The sequence below is a fragment of the Mus caroli genome, unplaced genomic scaffold (genome assembly GCF_978045245.1).
Source record: "Mus caroli unplaced genomic scaffold, Mus_caroli_1 scaffold_4, whole genome shotgun sequence".
NCBI lineage: Eukaryota > Metazoa > Chordata > Mammalia > Rodentia > Muridae > Mus > Mus caroli.
Window position 1 is genome coordinate 49,101,809 of NW_028227259.1, and position 21,245 is coordinate 49,123,053.

Below are 21,245 nucleotides of genomic sequence, written 5' to 3' on the forward strand. Positions count from 1 at the left end.
ATAAATTATAAATCCAGATGCATAAAACATTTGGATCTTATCTGCCCCTCTTTTTATTTTTTCCTAAATCTCTGAGGAAAGTAGTATGTTCCATTAATACAACATGGTCATGGCTATAGTTCAGTCTTACTTGTAGCTCAAAGCCTTAACCCTTTCCCTTTCTAGGATACGAATATGGGGAAGTTCTTAGAAACACAGGGAGAAATGATTAATTTTAACACATTTGCACACATACAAATTACCATAACAAATAATAGAAGGGCTCACTGTCTTATGGTCAAAATGTGTGTAGTCCTCCTCAACCAAGTGATGGTTTGAGATCTAGTTGCCAGTGAGATGATGCTGGAAGATGGATCTTGGAAGTCATCAGGTCTTGAGGCAGAAAGCTTCTGTATGTGATTCATGTACTTGTAAAAGAGGTGACAGAGAACTGTCAGAGGTCACAATGAGAAGAAGGACCCTCATCAAGCATGGGAATATTCCAGCCCTTTGATTTGGAATTCTCACCCTTCAGAATGGCAAGATAGAGATTTCCATTCCCTTTAAGCTCTCCATTTTGTAGATTTGTATAAACAACATTCCAAAGACACTATGTGGAAAAGAAAGAAAGGTTGAAATAAACCAGAAGAGAGAGGTGGGGAGATAAGAGAATCATAGGTAGAATGTTGATTGTGGCTTGTCATATTACAGTAATATGAAATATGACAATAAATCTTAAATTGAATTTTTACACAAGGTCAGCAGTATTTACAGTTGACAATACTTTTTCTATAACTTTGGATTCTGTCTACACATCTGGGTCCCAGGGTGCTAGAGTTTTATTTGATCCTTCCTCTCTGCCTTTTGTTTGGATTCATCTCTCAACATTCTTAGGTTTATATTCTATGCCTGGCACCATTCTTTGAAGTTACACAGACCTTGCTTGTGAGTTTTCAATTTTGAGTTTTCATGCTTTTCTTCTAGTCAAAAATATTACCTTCTGAATTTCCTCTACTTATATACTAGACATGTTCTCATCCTTACAGGCAAAGTACATAAGTATCATATTGAAGGCTATTGACAGTCCCAATGGGACATGCTCCACACTGTTCTCAGATCATTTTCCTATTGCAATAAAAATACATAGCTTTATATAACTATCTCATGAGGATAATAATTAATTTAAGGATCATGACTGATTCATCTTTAATTCTATAAGGCTACCATAATGCCGTATATTCAATAAATAATTTTGGAATGAACTCAATTATAGAATAATTATAGTCAAAGATATTAATGAGGACTAGAGTAAAGAAATTAATTGTCATTATAGCTTCCTATGACTTCTGGAAGTAAAAATACAAATAGAAGGCATTTGGTAAGCATCCTATTTAGGACAGAGTGCTCCAAGGTACATTGTCCAGCTGTGGATCTCTGTATTTGTTCCCACATATTGCAGGAGGAAGCTTATCGGATGGCTGAGCAAGACATGGATCTCAACCAATCCCTGCCCTCAGGCTCAGGGAACCCTACAAAAGAGGAGGCAGAAAAAGTTTAAGCAATACAGGGGATGGAAGACACTAAAGCAACAAGACCTGCTAAGCATAGCAGGGCAGATGCACATATGAACTCAGAGAGTCTGTGTCTACTCAGCAGTAAATGGTCAACAAAAAAATGACCACATTGACATTTCCAGAGGTACTTTGTCTCATAATTCTCTGTCAGGGCTTTTCGTCTATTTGTTTGTTCTTAGAAACAACCATTATAGGTCTTTTGTGTATATTTTGTTTTCTGTTTTTATGGGATTTTGTGTGTGTGTGTGTTTGTGTGTGTGTGTGTGTGTGTGTGAACATGTGTATCTCTGTGTCTATTTATATCTCTTGATTTTTTTTTGGCTTTTTCTCTTGTTGTTAATTTTGTCTTAATCTGGTTTGTATTCATTTCATGTTATTATTATTATCGTTGTTGTTGTTTAAGATGTCTGTGTTTTAAAGAGAGAGAGTAGATTTCAGTGGATGGGGAAGTTGGGAGGATCTCAAGGAGTTATGGGAAGCAGAATAATAAAAATGCATTGTATGAAAACATTTACTAAAAATTCTAATAGGCTGCAGGTCAGGTGACACTGTCGGTCTTCCTGTGGAGTTCCTATACCCTTAGAGGCCACAATCCTTCTTTTTGTTCTTCCATAAGAATCCCCAAGCTCCATCCACTGTGAGTATCTACATTTCTTGAGTCAGCTGCTGGGTGGAGCTTCTCCTAGCAAAGCCATGCTGGATTCCATCTGCAAGCACAACAGAGTATCATTAATAGTGTCAGTTGTTGGTGCTTGACCATGAGATGAGTCTCAATTTGGGCCAGGTATTGGCTATTACCCCAGCCTCTGCTCTATCCTCTGTCCCTGGAGACGGAATCACAAACCAAAGAACATACACCAGCAGGAACTAGGCCTCTCCACACATACATAGCAGATGTGCAACTTGGTCTTCACATGGGTCCAAAAACAAATACTGGAGCAAGGGCTATCCTAAAAGCTGTTGCTTGTCTATGAGACATGTTCTTCTGTCTTAGCTACCTTGTCTGGCCTCAGTGGGATAGGATGTGTCTAGCCTCACAGAGACTTGAGATGCCAGGGTGAGGGGATACAAAGGGGGCCTGCACCCTGGCCTGCACCTGCTCAGAGGAGAAGATTCGGGAAGATGGGGTGGGAGGAGGTGATCAGGCGGAGGGCAGTAAGTGGGATATGAAGTGAATAAGTATAAATAAGTAAAAAAAAATGTATTACCAAAAAAATTCTAAAAGGCAACATTTATACTCTAACAAAGTAATGAAGAAAAAGTACATGACCAACTATCTCCTAAAAACAAGCTGACCAAAATAAGGAAGGGAAAACCCCACAGAACTAGAAAGACAAATTAATATCAAGAAAACTAATAAAATTAATTTAAATCTATATGTAATCAAAATAGGTGCCACATGAGTTAATATAAACTGTCACTGAATAAAGATTGAAAAGAAACAAATCAAAGAAACAAAGGCATCCTTGAAAGATGGGCAAAGAGGAGCCTGGAGCTGAAGTGTGTGAGAATGGCACTGGGGAAGGATGCTTAAGACTATAAGTACTATTAATCCTTTGGCTTGGAACTGTTTTCAGTAATACAAACTTTGGGGAATACTTTCCTGGAAAACAAAGTGAATAAATAGAATAGTAAAATAGGGAAATTCAACTCGCTTTAAGATTAAAATCAAATGTAACTTTGGCATACATAGCCACTTCTGGGAATCTCAAGAGCAGGATGTAAATCTGAGAACCATCACAGGTCAAAAATGCATAAAGATAGAAACATGGAAATCTTATCAGTCTATCTTTTTGTAACATAAATGGTAATAGTACTATAAAGCCAAGGAAAAAGAATGATAATAATAACTCTCTTCACAGATGAGAAAGAATAGGCTTAAAATTCCTGGGATGTCAGACACAGTAGAAGTCACTGTACTTTGTGAGCTACCTCGTAGTCTACTCAATATTATCATTTATACCAACCTATTGTGTGTTCTATTTCCAACATGTGTATACTGTGCTCACAGGATTTGATGTATAGTATTGTATGGAAATAGTATTTCTGTAATACTAACTTTCACCATTAAAAGTTCTGTGTAGAATCTGTTTCTTTTGCAACAAAAGGTGAATAATCACATAATGTTAGAAATTTGACCATAGTTTTCATATATCCTCATTAATGAGATAACAACATTAATGGCTTATAAGTAAGATTCATTTCAGGCAGAAGGAAAACACCTTTATAATGTATGAGTTGCTTTAAAATGTTAGTGAATCGAAATTATATGAAAATAATACACTTCCTACTATAAACAGTTACTCAAGAGTAGAAAATAATATAAATGTATCCTAGTAGTGTCCATCTAAGTGACATAACACAGTGGGGATGTTTCTTCATCTTGTTTCATGTATTCCTAAAGCTTTCAGATACTGGAAGACTGTGATCTCATATACGTAAACTGAGAAGTCATGACCAATATTGAAAGGACTGAAAGAGAAGATACAAGAAAATGATTGTGGATCTTCTATTCTACAAGCTCTTAAGTATCTGAGACTCTTGGTTAGTTTCCTTGCAACTCTGATAACAATAAATGGCTGCTATTTAGAGCAGCAGCTTTCAGCCTCTGAACCGTGACTTCATTGTGGTTGAATGATCCTTTCAGAAGGGTCTTCGAAGACCACCGGAAAACACAGAGATTTATATTATGATTCATAACAGTAGCAAAATTACAGTTATGGAGTAACAGCAAAAATAATGTTGTGGTTGGGGAGGGGGTAACCACAACATGAGGAACTGTATTAAAGGGTCATAACATTAGAAAGGCTGGGAACCACTGGTTTAGAATAAAGACAATGTCTGATTGTTACATGGCAGGGATCTGTGTGTAAAATATATGGTGGAAGCCATTCTGTAGACTGAATATACAGTATCCCACCTGTGGAAACATCTTAAGCAAGACCCTTTTTTGTATTAAACAATGCCAGATCTTATGAAAAATAAAAAAGAAGCAATTTTTTGACAAGGTGAATTTCACAGGTATACAGAGCAGATGCTTTCTACTCACATGTTAGCTGTTCCTTGAAGGACATGAAGAAAACTGGCTCCTAGCTACCTTACAGTACTGTAGACTGCTTCCTTCTCAATTAGGAGGAAGATCTAACTGCTTGAAGGAAGGATGGGTTTCACATCTTCATTCATACAGGAGGGTGTAATACTGTGTGTTAACACTGAGTTAACATACAGTAAAACATTTACATATATTTACAATTCAAGACACAGAATTCCCACCCAATTAAAATTAATAGTCATATTTCAAATGTCTAATTATGTTTTGGAACAATTGCTTGTGGGTTGATTCTCATCTTGCTTAATGAAGGATTAGCTAATATTTTCCCTTTCTTGGGCTTTTATCTAAGGCACAGCTGTTGAATAGGTAATATCAATATTTGAATCCTTAAGTAACAGCTTCTTGCAAATATCTTTTATTCTTGGCAGTCATCTGCTCCCACATGTCACATATTTTAATTTTTTTCTTTGAAGGATAATAACATTGTAATCCCAAAATTACACATCATTTTGTAATGAACATTAGCCCTTATTTCTTATTGTGAAAAAATGCCCTCTGTCCTAGGGTTTTACTGCTGTGAACAGACACCATGACCAAGGCAATTCTTACAAGGACAACTTGTAGCTTGTGTCAAATTTAATTGGGTCTGGATTACGTGTTATCATCAAGGTGGGAGCATGGCAGCATTTGGGCAGGCATGGTGTAGGAAGAGCTTAGAGTTCTGCATCCAAAGGTAAACAGGAGATGACTGACAGTCACACACCTATTCCAACAGGGTCACATCTACTCCATCCAGGCCTCACTCCCCCTTCTCTTTCTCTCTTCATTCCTAAGGATCTTCATTCCTTCTTTCTCATATCTGATTTTACTATCCTTCTATCCTTTCATTCTTCTCCTGCAGGGTGTTAGAGGACTCTTTAGGAAAGGTATTTGAGCATAAAAATGGATTACTGAATCACAGCTAAAGTCATAATTAGAATTTCTACTTTCTACTGAATAATCAATGCTTATTATCATCAATATACTACTACCCATTATATCAATATTTCCTTGGGAGAAATGTCAACACTCACTACTTAAGGAATACCGAATGGCAGAGAAGCACCTGAAAAAATGTTCAACATCCTTAATCATCAGGGAAATGCAAATCAAAGCAACCCTGAGATTCCACCTCACACCAGTCAGAATGGCTAAGATCAAAAATTCAGGTGACAGCAGATGCTGGTGAGGATGTGGAGAAAGAGGAACACTCCTCCATTGTTGGTGGGATTGCAAGCTTGTACAACCACTCTGGAAATCAGTCTGGCGGATCCTTAGAAAATTGGACATAGTACTACCGGAGGATCCAGCAATACCTCTCCTGGGCATATATCCAGAAGATGTCCCAACCGGTAAGAAGGACACGTGTTCCACTATGTTCATAGCAGCCTTATTTATAATAGCCAGAAGCTGGAAAGAACCCAGATGCCCCTCAAGAGAGGAATGGATAAAGAAAATGTGGTACATTTACACAATGGAGTACTACTCAGCTTTAAAAAGAATGAATTTATGAAATTCCTAGCCAAATGGATGGACCTGGAGGGCATCATCCTGAGTGAGGTAACACAATCACAAAGGAACTCACACAATATGTACTCACTGATAAGTGGATATTAGCCCAAAACTTAGGATACCCAAGATATAAGATACAGTTTGCTAAACACATGAAACTCAAGAAGAATGAAGACTGAAGTGTGGACACTATGCCCCTCCTTAGAATTGGGAACAGAACACCCATGGAAGGAGTTACAGAGACAAAGTTTGGAGCTGTGACGAAAGGATGGACCATCTAGAGACTGCCATATACGGGGATCCATCCCATAATCAGCTTCCAAACGCTGACACCATTGCATACACTAGCAAGATTTTGCTGAAAGGACCCAGATATAGCTGTCTCTTGTGAGACTAGACAGGGGCCTGGCAAACACAGAAGTGGATGCTCACAGTCAGCTAGTGAAAGGATCACAGGGCCCCCAATGGAGGAGCTGGAGAAAGTACCCAAGGAGCTGAAGGGATCCGCAACCCTATGGGTGGAACAACATTATGAACTAACCAGTACCCTGGAGTTCTTGACTCTAGCTGCATATGTATCAAAAGATGGCCTAGTCGGCCATCACTAGAAAGATAGGCCCATTGGACATGCAAACTATATATGCCCCAGTACAGGGGAACGCCAGGGCCAAAAAAATGGGGATTGGTGGGTAGGGAAGTGGGGGGGGGTATGGGGGACTTTTGGGATAGCATTGGATATGTAATAAGGAAAAGATGTAATAAAAATATTTTTAAAAAGTTTCAAAAATACTTTCACAAAAACTTTGTTGTTTCTGGTTGCTGCAGTCATATTAAGTTCTGAGCATTGTTTTCATGTGACATGAAGAAGAATCAAAATTAATTAATGGCTACAAGTTTGTTGCCTTCGTTTGGTTCTTTATTACTGTGATAGAACATCATGATAAAATGCAACTTAAGGAGGAACAAATTTATTTCATTTTAAAGCTTGTAATCCATCGTTCAAGGAAATCAGGGAAGGAAACTGGAGGCAGGAGCTGATGTAGAGGCTGTGGGCAGGTGCTGCTTACTAGCTTGTTGTCCATGGTTTGTTCAGTGTATTTTCTGCTTTCTTTCTTTCTTTCTTTCTTTCTTTCTTTCTTTCTTTCTTTCTTTCTTTCTTTCTTTCTTTCTTTCTTTCTTTCTTTCTTTCTTTCTTTCTTTTCTTTCTTTCTTTCTTTCTTCCATTCTTTCTTTCTTTTTTTGTCTTTTTGAAACAGTGTAGCTGTTTAGCTGTGTAGCTCTGGCTGTCCTGGAACTCACTGTTTAGCTGTGTAGCTCTGGCTGTCCTGGAACTCACTTTGTAGACCAGGCTGGCCTCGAACTCAGAAATCCACCTGCCTCTGCCTCCTGAGTGCTGGAATTGAAGGCGTGCGCCACCATGCCCAGCCAGCGTGCTTTCTTATATCACCTAAGGTGTTATAGGGTGGCATTGCCTATAGTGAGCTGGGCCCACCCATATCAATTATCAATAAAAAAAAAATTAGCCACAAGCTGGTCTGGTAGGGGCATACTCTCAACCCCCTTCTTCCCAAATGACTGTAGCTTGTGTCAAATTGACATGAAATTAGCCAGCAGTGATTTTCTTCCAGAGACCATTGAGAGGACATTTTCCTTAGTAAGATTTCTGAGCTGAGCTCCAAAAGAAAGACTAAGCACCACTCTAAATTGATACTTTTTCCTCCCTTTAGAGGTCTTGCTAATCTTGCCTGGCAGTGGTGGCCCATGCCTTTCATTCCAACACTCAGGAGGCAAAGGCAGGTAGATTTCTGTGAATTTGAGGCCAACCTGGTCTTCAGGATGAGTTAGAAGATAGACAGAAGATAGACAGGTATGTACAGAAAAATCATGTCTTGAAAAACAAAACAAATACCTCATAATGAATAAGCTTACAAAAATATGTACAGACATATTAATTTCTTTTTTTTTTAACATAAGGTATGAGCAGATAGGTGACTTCTTTCTAAATTTGGGTGGTTTGAAAGAATGGATTTAACAAATTTATTCACTGGTTAAAACACAATTCTCTTATGACTGTGACTATAATCAAGAAAATATATGTAAAAGAACCATTTATAAGAGAAACATCTAGGTTAAAGTTATCAAATAATGTTTTTCTATTCTACTATGATTTTCTGAGGATAAACTCTGCGATCTGGCTTCAGAAATACAAAACAGCAGTGGGGCTTTAGGCAAGATGACCTTCAGTTCCCATAAGTGTTGTGATATAAAATATGTTTCTCAAAGGAAAAGAAACATTGTATTGTACTACCAAAAACCAGCATGTTTTTAATATTGAGGTCATACTCTTTTTCCCCAAGAAAAATGTTTCTAAGAAGGTCATAAAATGAAACTGAATAGCTTTAAAGATAATTAAAGTTTATATATCTCAGTATTGCTATATATGGGTATATATTTGCATAGAGAGCAGCGAAGTTGCTTATAATAAATTATATGCTCAAAATTTAGTTGGGAGGGGGTGGTGAGATGGATGAATCCATGTCTGGTGTTTTTAATTTATTACCAGTAGAAAAGAAACAAGTTTCCCTAGCCGCATCAATTTGTCACTTTTGTTGACAGACACTATGTACAATAAATTTTCCTGCAGAGTGAATTGCTCAGATTTATATGGAATCTGTGCCATGACTGGAAGAAAAGACTTTGGGCGTAGCTGCGTGTTCCACTGAAGTCAATTTTCCGTTGCCTTCCTTCTGAATGAGAGAATACTTCTAGTGCTCCTGGAGCCATTTGCTTGAACTGAAGTAGATTAGGTATCTAACTTGGCCAGTAGATACCTAAACTTACAAAACGTGCCTAACAATAATCTTTGAGATTAAAATGCCTGTCAAAGACAATTGTCCAAACTTTTACATAGCCTTGCTTTTATTGACTACTACTGGCCTGGGATATGAACAATACGCTCATCTGTTTATAATAATGTGTATGGAATGCTGTAGATGCATAAAATAAGCTCATCAGTCACAGAGCTGGGGTTGTCAAACGTAGTTGAACAGTGTAGATGAATAAAATAATTTACCCATTGCCTCCACCCTAGTGTTTGCTTCACTCTGCCTTGTTTCTGAACTGACACTATGGCTTATCTCTTGTTTTTCACACTGTACACATTGACAAGTATGGCACAAGTTCCCAAATTGCCAATTAGATGCCAGCTGAGTTCTCAGGTGAACTTTGAGTCCAGGTTGATAACTATGTCTCCAGTTTTTAGAACATACAATACCTGTATTTCTCTATGTAAATATTTCTTTAACTCATTTAGAAGAAAATCTTAATGCTAGAAGGCCATGTACAGGTCCATCTCACCAAGGGAAGACACACACACATATGCTGGAATCCAATCACCAAAATTCTGATGAATAATCTGGACATCAGACTGACTTATGAGACCACATCCCCTTTTGGTTTTCTTTTGTAGAGGAAAGTACTTTGTTAAAGTTTATTTGTGTTTACTGAGAATCAGATGGGAGCATGTTAGAACATTTATCTTAGACCTTCCCTTGGGGTCTTGTTCTGTCCTTTTCTCCTATGTAACTCTGCATTGTGTTTTTCCTCCATGGGGTTTCTCTGCCTCTCTGTATAGCTGATTCTATCTTTCTCTCTATTTCTCATTACCACTCTTCCCTCTCTTTCTCTCTCCCAGTCTCTTTATCTCAGTCTCTCCAAATAAATGATTATATTCTTCTGTGTGTTTTCTGGAAGTTAAAGAATGTTTTCCATGCTAATTGTTGTGCTCAATGGTGTTTCTTTGGTTGATTTTGTGCAATAAGCATGCTATGGCCAGGAAGGAATTAAGTCTTCCCAATCAATTTAAGCCAAGTTTTATGGATATTATTTCCACCGTGTAGAGGGAGAATATGCTCTCTTTGGAAATGTATGACCTTTTAGGTGTACAGCTAATAGTAGAAGGGGTTAGGCTCAGACCAGTATATTTATTCTAATAACTTTCAGGGTACCTTCTCACTTTGCTAAGTTCCCTCCAACATTAGAGTCCATGAGGCAGATATGTAATAATCAAAGTGAACTTTAGAAATGAACCCCAATCTGAGAACTCTGATATGTCTACGGAAGATGGAAAGGCTTCATCATGCAATCTATCCTAGTCATTTTGCATTTATATGTTATTTCACACAAATTATCTGTGGCTTGCATTTATTTGACATTGTTTCAATATCAAGATCCAGTGTACTATGGGAAAATAAAAACTTAACATAGATATGTATATGTACATATTATTGTGTTTGCATGAATTGCTAGTTTATAATCTTATCAACCTCGCAATGTTTTAGTTAATTTAAGCACTCAATCATTGCAATAGTTTGCATAAAAGAAGAGAAACACTGCTTATATATTTTAGTCAGAATGAAGTTTGTTTCTCATGACTTGTATTTTTGTTTCATGTGGAAAATTCACTTCAGTAGCTTTAGCAATAACAATCTTCAGAAAATAAAACTCCTGGAGATCAAATATATTCAAGTTTGATTTAAAGTGTAAGATGTCAAAAATGCAGGTGAATTAGTCAGTTAGCAGCTCTTCTAGAGACTTAGAAATAGGACCTCAGATCCTATGAATACATAATTTCTTTAAATGAAACTTGCATAACATCACCATCATACACTAAAAAACCTCCAGGATTCCATTATATAATTAATAAAACACATTTAAGATTAATTGATTTATTAATCATAGTAGTTACAAATACCCTATCACTTTAGGCAAAACCCTTGTGCTGGCTGGCAACTGTGGAACGCACAGTATGGGGAAGGCTGAAACAGGGGTATCATGAGTGCATGGTGAGCTTATGAAACCATATCAGACAAGAGAGACAGAAACAGAGACAGAGACAGAGACAATGAATGGAGGAGTACAGATCTGATTTTTCTATAATCTCCATGAACAAAGTAAAAAATCCAAGTGATAATAATAAACCCATTGACATGTTTAGATCCCATGTGTGAAAACATATACATTGTTATGGTCTTAGTAATCTATTATTACATGAAAGTTTATCTTACTTTCTTTAATAATTATTAATTTAAAATTAATTTTAATACATAAAATATAAGAGCTTATATGTATTTACTTGGTATTTTATGATGCTTTGATATATGTATACACTTTACTATATTTATATTATGGTATTCATATATATATATATATATATCCAAATATTTATCAATATTTTGGGTTTTCAAGCCAGAGTTTCTCTGTGTAACAGCCTTGACTGTCCTGGAACTCACTCTGTGGACCAAACTGGCTTCAAACTCTTAGAGATCCATCTGCCTCTGTCTCATGTAATTAAAGGCATTCAACACCACAATCCAGCTGCATTCATCAGTTAATTTAAAACGAACAATTTTCAGCATTATTTTTTATAAATTATTATTTATATTTAATAAAATATGTGTGTATATACATATATTGTGTGTATGTATCTTTGTATGTATGTATGTATGTATTTGCTCAAAGCTAGACTTAGACAAACAAGTAATAGATATTGAATATAGAAAGATACTTTAAATTTACAGTTTCCTTACAGGATGATCCAAGACAGTGTCATAAGTCTCATCTTACCACAAAACAGGTCTAAAATGTGACAAGTACATGAACTTTATCAAACTTCATCTGAATGGTTGATGGACTCTAGTTTTTTCTACTTTATAGTAAGTTGAATAGTTCTCTTTCTCTCTCTCTCTCTCTCTCTCTCTCTCTCTCTCTATATATATATATATATATATATATATATATATATATGTATATATATATATATATATATATATATATATAAACATATATCCTAATTGCCTACTTATGTGATTACATTACCTTATTAAACTCAGGATTTAGAAATGGAGGTTATCCCAGACTCAGATCCTGTAAGTTAGTCCAAGGCCATCACAAATGTCCTTCTGTAGTGGGAATTTTGGTTTCTTTAGAAAACACAGAATATATATATATGTGTGTGTGTGTATTCATTTAATATAAGATGTGAAATATGGGGTTACTTCAGATTGTTCACAGCAGCTGACTATAATTTGCCTCATGCTCTAGTAGGGGTGTGATTTTGCCAGCTGCAGATAGCTTTCGAAATAGTGTGGCATTTGGAATTCTAGGGACTTTTCAGAGGGTCTATAAGTGCTAGGACCATTAGAGAGTCCTATGTTGTGAATTCTCAGTTAGCTCTCTACCACATTTTTAAATGGGGTTATTTGGTTTGTTGTTGTCTAACTTCTTGAGTTCTCTACATATTTTGTATATTAGTCCTTTGTTGGATGTAGGGTCAATGAAGGTCTTTCCCCCTTGTTTTAGGCTGCATTTTGTCCTATTGATGGTGTTTTTGGCCGTACAGAAGTTTTTCAACATGAGGTCCCATTTATTAATTTTCGGTATCTTACTGCCTTAGCTATTGGCCTTCTGTTCAGGAAGTTGTTTCCTGTATTAATGTATTTAAGGCTATTCTCCACATTCCCATCTATACCATTTAGTACATGTAGTTTTATGATGAGGTCTTTGAGCCACTTAGACTTGAGTTTTGTGCAGAGTGGTAAGTATGGATATATTTACATTCTTCTCCAGTTAGGCCAGCACCATTTATTGAAGATTCTTTTCCCTTTTGGATTGTTTTGTCTTCTTAGTCAAAACCCAAGTGTCCACATAGTTGTGTGAGTTTATTTCTGGATCTTGGATTTGATTCCATTGATCCACCTGTCTGTTTCTATATTAAGACCATGCAGGTTTGTCCAACTATTGCTCTGAAGTACAGCTTGGGGTCAGGGATAATGATACCTCCAGAAGTTCTTTTATTGTACAGTATTGGTTTAGCTATCCTGGGTTTTTTTGTTTTTCCCATATGAAGTTGAAAATTTTTCTTTCAAGTTCTGCAAAGAATTGTGTTAGGATTTTGATGGGAACAGTTACCTGTAGTGAGACTGTCCTCATACAGGAGCTATCCAATGCTTCACATCAATGAAGTGACTAATCTCTGTGGCTGCCACTAGTGAATGACACATGCAATAGTACTGGGCTTTGCTTTTCTGTGTCTTTCCCAGGCTTCACATCCCCCATATTCCCATCTTTCCACTTGTTTGTGAACACCGCCTTATTCATCAGAACATTGCATGTAGTTGCTATCTGGTTCTCCACACAAGCTTTAAAATAAAGGAGTGATCAGAAAGTAGGAAGATTACAGTAGAAAGAATGGCCTTCTGTGAATTGCCTTGCAAGAGCTAGGCATGAATCCAGGATAGACAAGCACACTTTCAGTGGGTTCTGACTCTCTCCTTCAGCAGCAGCTTAAAGATCTTTCTCAGTACATTAACTATGCATGCCAATGGTTACTCTTTTTTTTCAAGAATTTTGCATTAAAGTCATACTTTCTTAATACTTTGAGATTTTCATATTTCAAGGGCAATGACATCTAAATTTAATCATTATTAACAGAAGAAGCCTTACAAATATTTTTTTCTGGAAGTCATGTAACTAAAATTTTAAATTCTTTCTTGAGAAAAAGAAATATGTTGTTCTTTTTATGAGTAAAACATGTGCTCTCAACACTCTTATTATGTAAGAAAATAAATATCGCTAGCAGCTAAATAGTGATAGTAATTTTGACATGAGAGACCAAACATTTCATATATCTTATCCATTATTGCAACTTAAAATTGAACAACATGGATCATGGAAGCATACTAAAGAGTGTGAAATAAAGAAAAATGTGAGTATAGAGCTGAAATGGACATCATATATATCACAGTCATTAATGACTTATTGAAGCAGATACAGATTTAAAGCTTGTGCTCTGGTTCAGTTTTTCGTTGTTTAATCAATGAGCCATTTCTTTTGCAATCAAGTTTAAACTATTGTAATTTTCATATTCACTGTTAACTGTGAGTGCAGGGGTGCTACCCATACCATTTATAACACCAGTTTATTAACTGGAGCACCCAGAATTCCTGATTTGAATGTTCTATTTATCACAAAAGATGGTGACATTATATTTTTCCTAAATAAGGATTATTCTGAAAACTGAATTTCAAAATAGAAAAGAGATTAAGTGGAAATTCACATTTTGGAACTAATATAGAAAGAGTGTTATTTTAAGAAATGTTGAATTATTGCATGCTTTGTGTATGTGCATACGTATGTGGGTGTCTCTATCTAGATGTGTATGTCTATGTCTGTGTGTGAATGTGTGTGAGACAGTGTGTGTATGCATATATATAAACACATGTCTTTTTTTACAATGTCCTATGCGAAGGGGAAGGAATTACAATGGACCTGCAGACATAGAAAATAAGTCCATTGCTTGGCATTCTAATATTTAAAAATATATAACTGAAAAGTAAACTACATGTACATTGCTTCTGTATTTCATGTCTGATACTTTCTGAAAGATATTTTATGTAATTTTTAAAAAATTTTTAATATTTTTTATTACATATTTTCCTCAATTACATTTCCAATACTATCCCAAAAGTCCCCCATAGCGCCCCCCACTTCCCTACCCACCCATTCCCATTCTTTTGGCCCTGCAATTCCCCTATATTGGGGCATATAAAGTTTGCAAGTCCAATGGGCCTCTCTTTCCATTGATGGCCGACTAGGCCATCTTTCGATACATATGCAGCTAGAGACAAGAGCCCCGGGTACTGGTTAGTTCATCATGTTGTTCCAGCTATAGGGTTGCAGATCCCTTTAGCTCCTTGGGTACTTTCTCTAGCTTCTCCATTGGGAGCCCTGTGATACATCCAATAGCTGACTGTGAGCATCCACTCCTGTGTTTGCTAGGCCCATGCATAGTCTCACAAGAGACAGCTATATTTGGGTCCTTTCAGCAAAATCTTGCTAGTGTATGCAATGGTGTCAGCGTTTAGAAGCTGATTATGGGATGGATCCCTGGATACGGCAGTCTCTAGATGGTCCATCCTTTCATCACAGCTCGAAACTTTGTCTCTGTAACTCCTTCCCTAGGTGTTTTGTTCCCAATTCTAAGAAGGGGCACAGTGTCCACATTTTGGTCTTCATTCTTCTTGAGTTTCATGCGTTTAGCAAATTGTATCTTATATCTTGGGTATCCTAAGTTTTGGGCTAATATCCACTTATCAGTGAATACATATTGTGTGAGTTCCTTTGTGATTGTGTTACCTCACTCAGGATGATGCCCTCCAGGTCCATCCATTTGGCTAGGAATTTCATAAATTCATTCTTTTTAATAGCTGAGTAGTACTCCATTGTGTAAATGTACCATAATTTCTGTATCCATTCCTCTGTTGAGGGACATCTGGGTTCTTTCCAGCTTCTGGCTATTATAAATAGGGCTGCTATGAACATAGTGGAGCATGTGTCCTTCTTACCGGTTGGGACATCTTCTGAATATATGCCCAGGAGAGGTGTTGCTGGATCCTCCAGTAGTACGATGTCCAATTTTCTGAGGAAACGCCAGACTGATTTCCAGAGTGGTTGTACAAGCTTGCAATCCCACCAACAATGGAAGAGTGTTCCTCTTTCTCCACATCCTCGCCAGCATCTGCTGTCACCTGAATTTTTGATCTTAGCCATTCTGACTGGTGTGAGGTGGAATCTCAGGGTTGTTTTGATTTGCATTTCCCTGATGATTAAGGATGTTGAACATTTTTTCAGGTGCTTCTCTGTCATTCCGTATTCTTCAGGTGAGAATTCTTTGTTCAGTTCTGAGCCTCATTTTTTAATGGGGTTATTTGACTTTCTGGAGTCCAACTTCTTGAGTTCTTATATATATTGGATATTAGTCCCTTATCTGATTTAGGATAGGTAAAGATCATTTCCCAATCTGTTGGTGGTTTTTTTGACTTATTGATGATGTCTTTTGCCTTGCAGAAGCTTTGCAGTTTCATGAGGTCCCACTTGTCAATTATTGATCTTACAGCACAAGCCATTGCTGTTCTATTCAAGAATTTGTCCCCTGTGCCCATATCTTCAAGGCTTTTCCCCACTTTCTCCACTATAAGTTTCAGTGTCTCTGGTTTTATGTGAAGTTCCTTGATCCACTTAGACTTGACCTTAGTACAAGGAGATAGGAATGGATCGATTCGCATTCTTCTACATGTTAACAACCAGTTGTGCCAGCACCATTTGTTGAAAATGCTGTCTTTCTTCCACTGGATGTTTTTAGCTCCCTTGTCGAAGATCAAGTGACCATAGGTGTGTGGGTTCATTTCTGGGTCTTCAATTCTAATCCATTGGTCTATTTGTCTGTCACTATACCAGTATCACACAGTTTTTATCACAATTGCACTGTAGTAAAGCTTTAGGTCCGGCATGGTGATTCCACCAGAGGTTGTTTTATCCTTGAGAAGAGTTTTTGCTATCCTAGGTTTTTTGTTATTCCAGATGAATTTGCAGATTGCACTTTCTAATTCGTTGAAGAATTGAGTTGGAATTTTGATGGGGATTGCATTGAATCTGTAGATTGCTTTTGGCAAGATAGCCATTATTACAATGTTGATCCTGCCAATCCATGAGCATGGGAGATCTTTCCATCTTCTGAGATCTTCTATAATTTCTTTCTTCAAAGACTTGAAGTTTTTATTATACAGATCTTTCACTTCCTTAGTTAGAGTCACAGCAAGATATTTTATATTATTTGTGACTATTGAGAAGGGTATTGTTTCCCTAATTTCTTTCTCAGCCTGTTTATTCTTTGTGTAGAGAAAGGCCATTGATTTGTTTGTGTTAATTTTATATCCAGCTACTTCACCGAAGCTGTTTATCAGGTTTAGGAGTTCTCTGGTGGAATTTTTAGGGTCACTTATATATACTATCATATCATCTGCAAAAAGTGATATTTTGACTTCATATTTTCCAATTTGTATCCCTTTGATCTCCTTTTGTTGTCGAATTGCTCTGGCTAGGACTTCAAGTACAATGTTGAATAGGTATGGAGAAAGTGGACAGCCTTGTCTAGTCCCTGATTTTAGAGGGATTGCTTCAAGCTTCTCACCATTTACTTTGATGTTGGCTACTGGTTTGCTGTAGATTGCTTTTATCATGTTTAGGTATGGGCCTTGAATTCCTGATCTTTCCAAGACTTTTATCATGAATGGGTGTTGGATCTTGTCAAATGCTTTTTCCGCATCTAACGAGATGACCATGTGGTTTTTGTCTTTGAGTTTGTTTATATACTGGATTACTTTGATGGATTTCCGTATATTGAACCATCCCTGCATCCCTGGGATGAAACCTACTTGGTCAGGATGGATGATTGTTTTGATGTGTTCTTGGATTCGGTTAGCAAGAACTTTATTGAGGATTTTTGCATCAATATTCATAAGGGATATTGGTCTGAAGTTTTCTATCTTTGTTGGGTCTTTTTGTGGTTTAGGTATCAGAGTAATTGTGGCTTCATAGAATGAGTTGGGTAGAGTACCTTCTGTTTCTATTTTGTGGAATAGTTTGTGAAGAACTGGGATTAGATCTTCTTTGAAGGTCTGATAGAACTCTTCACTAAACCCATCTGGTCCTGGGATTTTTTTGGTTGGGAGACTATTAATGACTGCTTCTATTTTTGGGGGGATATAGGGCTGTTTGGATCATTAACCTGATCTTGATTCAACTTTGGTACCTGGTATCTGTCTAGGAACTTCTCCATTTCATCCAGGTTCTCCAGTTTTGTTGAGTATAGCCTTTGGTAGAAGGATCTGATGGTGTTTTGGATGTCTTCAGGATCTGTTGTTATGTCTCCTTTTTCATTTCTGAATTTGTTAATTAGGATGCTTTCCCTGTGCCCTCTAGTGAGTCTGGTTAAGGATTTATCTATCTTGTTGATTTTCTCAAAGAACCAGCTCCTTGATTGGTTGATTCTTTGAATAGTTCTTCTTGTTTCCACTTGGTTGATTTCGCCCCTGAGTTTGATTATTTCCTGCCATCTACTCCTCTTGGGTGAGTTTGCTTCCTTTTTTTCTAGTGCTTTTAGGTGTGTTGTCAAGCTGCTAATGTGTGCTCTCTCTAGTTTCTTTTTGGAGGCACTCAGAGCTATGAGTTTTCCTCTTAGAAATGCTTTCATTGTGTCCCATATGTTTGGGTATGTTGTGGCTTCATTTTCATTGAACTCTAAAAAGTCCTTAATTTCTTTCTTTATTCCTTCCTTGACCAAGGTATCATTGAGAAGAGTGTTGTTCAGTTTCCACGTGAATGTTGGCTTTCTATTATTTATTTTGTTATTGAAGATCAGCCTTAGTCCATGGTGATCTGATAGGATGCATGGGACAATTTCAATATCATTGTATCTGTTGAGGCCTGTTTTGTGAACAATTATGTAGTCAATTTTGGAGAAGGTACCATGAGGTGCTGAGAAGAAGGTATATCCTTTTGTTTTAGGATAGAATGTTCTGTAGATATCTGCCAGATCCATTTCATTCATAACTTCTGTTAGTTTCACTGTGTCCCTGTTTAGTTTCTGTTTCCATGATCTGTCCATTGGTGAAAGTGGTGTGTTGAAGTCTCCCACTATTATTGTATGAGGTGCAATGTGTGCTTTGAGATTTACTAAAGTTTCTTTAATGAATGTGGCTGCCTTTGTATTTGAAGCATAGATATTCAGGATTGATAATTCCTCTTGGAGGATTTTACCTTTGATGAGTATGAAGTGCCCCTCCCTGTCTTTTTTGATGACTTTGGGTTGGAAGTCAATCTTATCAGATATTAGAATGACTATTCCAGCTTTTCTTCATACCATTTGCTTGGAAAATTGTTTTCCAGCCTTTCATTCTGAGATAGTGTCTATCTTTTTCTCTGAGATGAGTTTCCTGTAAGCAGCAAAATGTTGGGTCTTGTTTGTGTAGCCAGTTTGTTAGTCTATGTCTTTTTATCGGGGAGTTGAGTCCATTGATATTAAGAGATATTAAGGAAAAGTAATTGTTGCTTCCTGTTATTTTTGTTGTTAAAGTTGGCATTCTGTTCTTCTGGCTGTCTTCTTTTAGGTTTGTTGAGGGATTACCTTCTTGTTGTTTCTAGGGCGTGGTTCCTGTCCTTGTATTGGTTTTTTCCTGTTATTATCCTTTGAAGGGCTGGATTCGTGGAGAGATAATGTGTGAATTTGGTTTTGTCATGGAATACTTTGGTTTCTCCATCTATGTTAATTGAGAGTTTGGCTGGGTATAGTAGCCTGGGCTGGAATTTGTGTTCTTTTAGTGTCTGTATAACATCTGTCCAGGATCTTCTGGCTTTCATAGTCTCTGGTGAAAAATCTGGTGTAATTCTGATAGGCTTGCATTTATATGTTACTTGGCCTTTTTCTGTTACTGCTTTTAGTATTCTATATTTATTTAGTGCATTTGTTGTTCTGATTATTATGTGTCGGGAGGTATTTCTTTTCTGGTCCAGTCTATTTGGAGTTCTGTAGGCTTCTTGTATGTTCATGGGCATCTCTTTCTTTAGATTTGGGAAGTTTTCTTCTATAATTTTGTTGAAGATGTTTGCTGGTCCTTTGAGTTGAAAATCTTCATTCTCATCCACTCCTATTATCCGTAGGTTTGGTCTTCTCATTGTGTTCTGTATTTCTTGGATGTTTTGAGTTAGGTTCTTTTTGAGTTTTCCATTTTCCTTGATTGTTGTGCCGATGTTCTCTATGGAATCTTCTGCACCTGAGATTCTCTCTTCCATCTCTTGTATTCTGTTGCTGATGCTCTTATCTATTGTTCCAGATTTCTTTCCTAGGGTTTCTATCTCCAGTGTTGCCTCATTTTGGGTTTTCTTTATTGTGTCTACTTCCCTTTTTAGGTCTAGTATGCTTTTGTTCATTTCCATCATCTGCTTGGATGTGTTTTCCTGTTTTTCTTTAAGGACTTCTACCTGTTTATTGTGTTAGCCTGTTTTTCTTTAAGGACTTCTACCTGTTTGATTGTGTTATCCTGTTTTTCTTTAAGGACTTCTACCTGTTTGATTGTGTTATCCTGTTTTTCTTTAAGGACTTGTAACTCTTTAGCCATGTTCTCCTGTAATTCTTTAAGTGAGTTATTAAAGTCCTTCTTGATGTCCTCTACCATCATCATGAGATATGCTTTTAGATCCGTGTCCAGCTTTTCCGGTGTGTTGGGGTGCCCTGGACTGGGCGAAGTAGGAGTGCTGGGTTCTGATGATGGTGAGTGGTCTTGGTTTCTGTTAGTATGATTATTACGTTTACCTTTCGCCATCTGGTAATCTCTGGGGTTAGTTGTTATTGTTGTCACTGTTTAAAGATTGGAGCAGACTCTGTGTTCCACTCACCAGCAGTCTCAAAATCCTTTGGCGGGGGTCGTGGGTAGCTGGCAGGTGTCAGCTGACCCTGCGCCCTAGCTACCCCAGTGCTGTTCTGACCGGAAGAGGCTTGTGGCCCTACTCAGCTCAGATTTCTGCCTCCCCAACCAAAACAGTCTCAGGTCCCGCGTGATTGGACTGGAGCAGAAGCTGTGTTCCACTCACCAGAAGTCTCAAAATCCTGTGGCGGGGTCGTGGGTAGCTGGCGGGTGTCAGCCGACCCTGCGCTCTAGCTACCATGGTGCTCTTCAGGCCGGAAGAGGCCTGTGGCCCTACTCAGGCCGGTTTTCTGCCTCCCCCTGTAATTATCATTTTGTAATATATAAAAATGCTATCATCTTACAAAAATATTATGCCATCTTGTATTTTAAGCCCTGAAAATTTGATGTCTCAGATATATACCTAAGATATTTTTACATTCATGATGACACCTTCTTTTATGAGTTCAGAACTATTCTTATATATACAAATCTTATAGATTTGGTCACCGAAGCACACATAGATAGCTTCAGCAACCTATAAAGCAATTTGTACAACATGAAACAAATACTAACACTGTTATGAGTCCAGATGAATTGACTCCAAGTCTCATAGGTTGAGGATATTTTCAAACTTGCTATTGTTATAATAGACCTTTAGTAGATTTTTAAAAGACACTCATAAATAAATAGGAAATGGTAGAGGGATGGGCAGAAACAACATTCGTGAGCTCTCTCATACTGTGATGCTTCAGAATAACAAAGTTCAAGGACTGAGCAGAATAAATG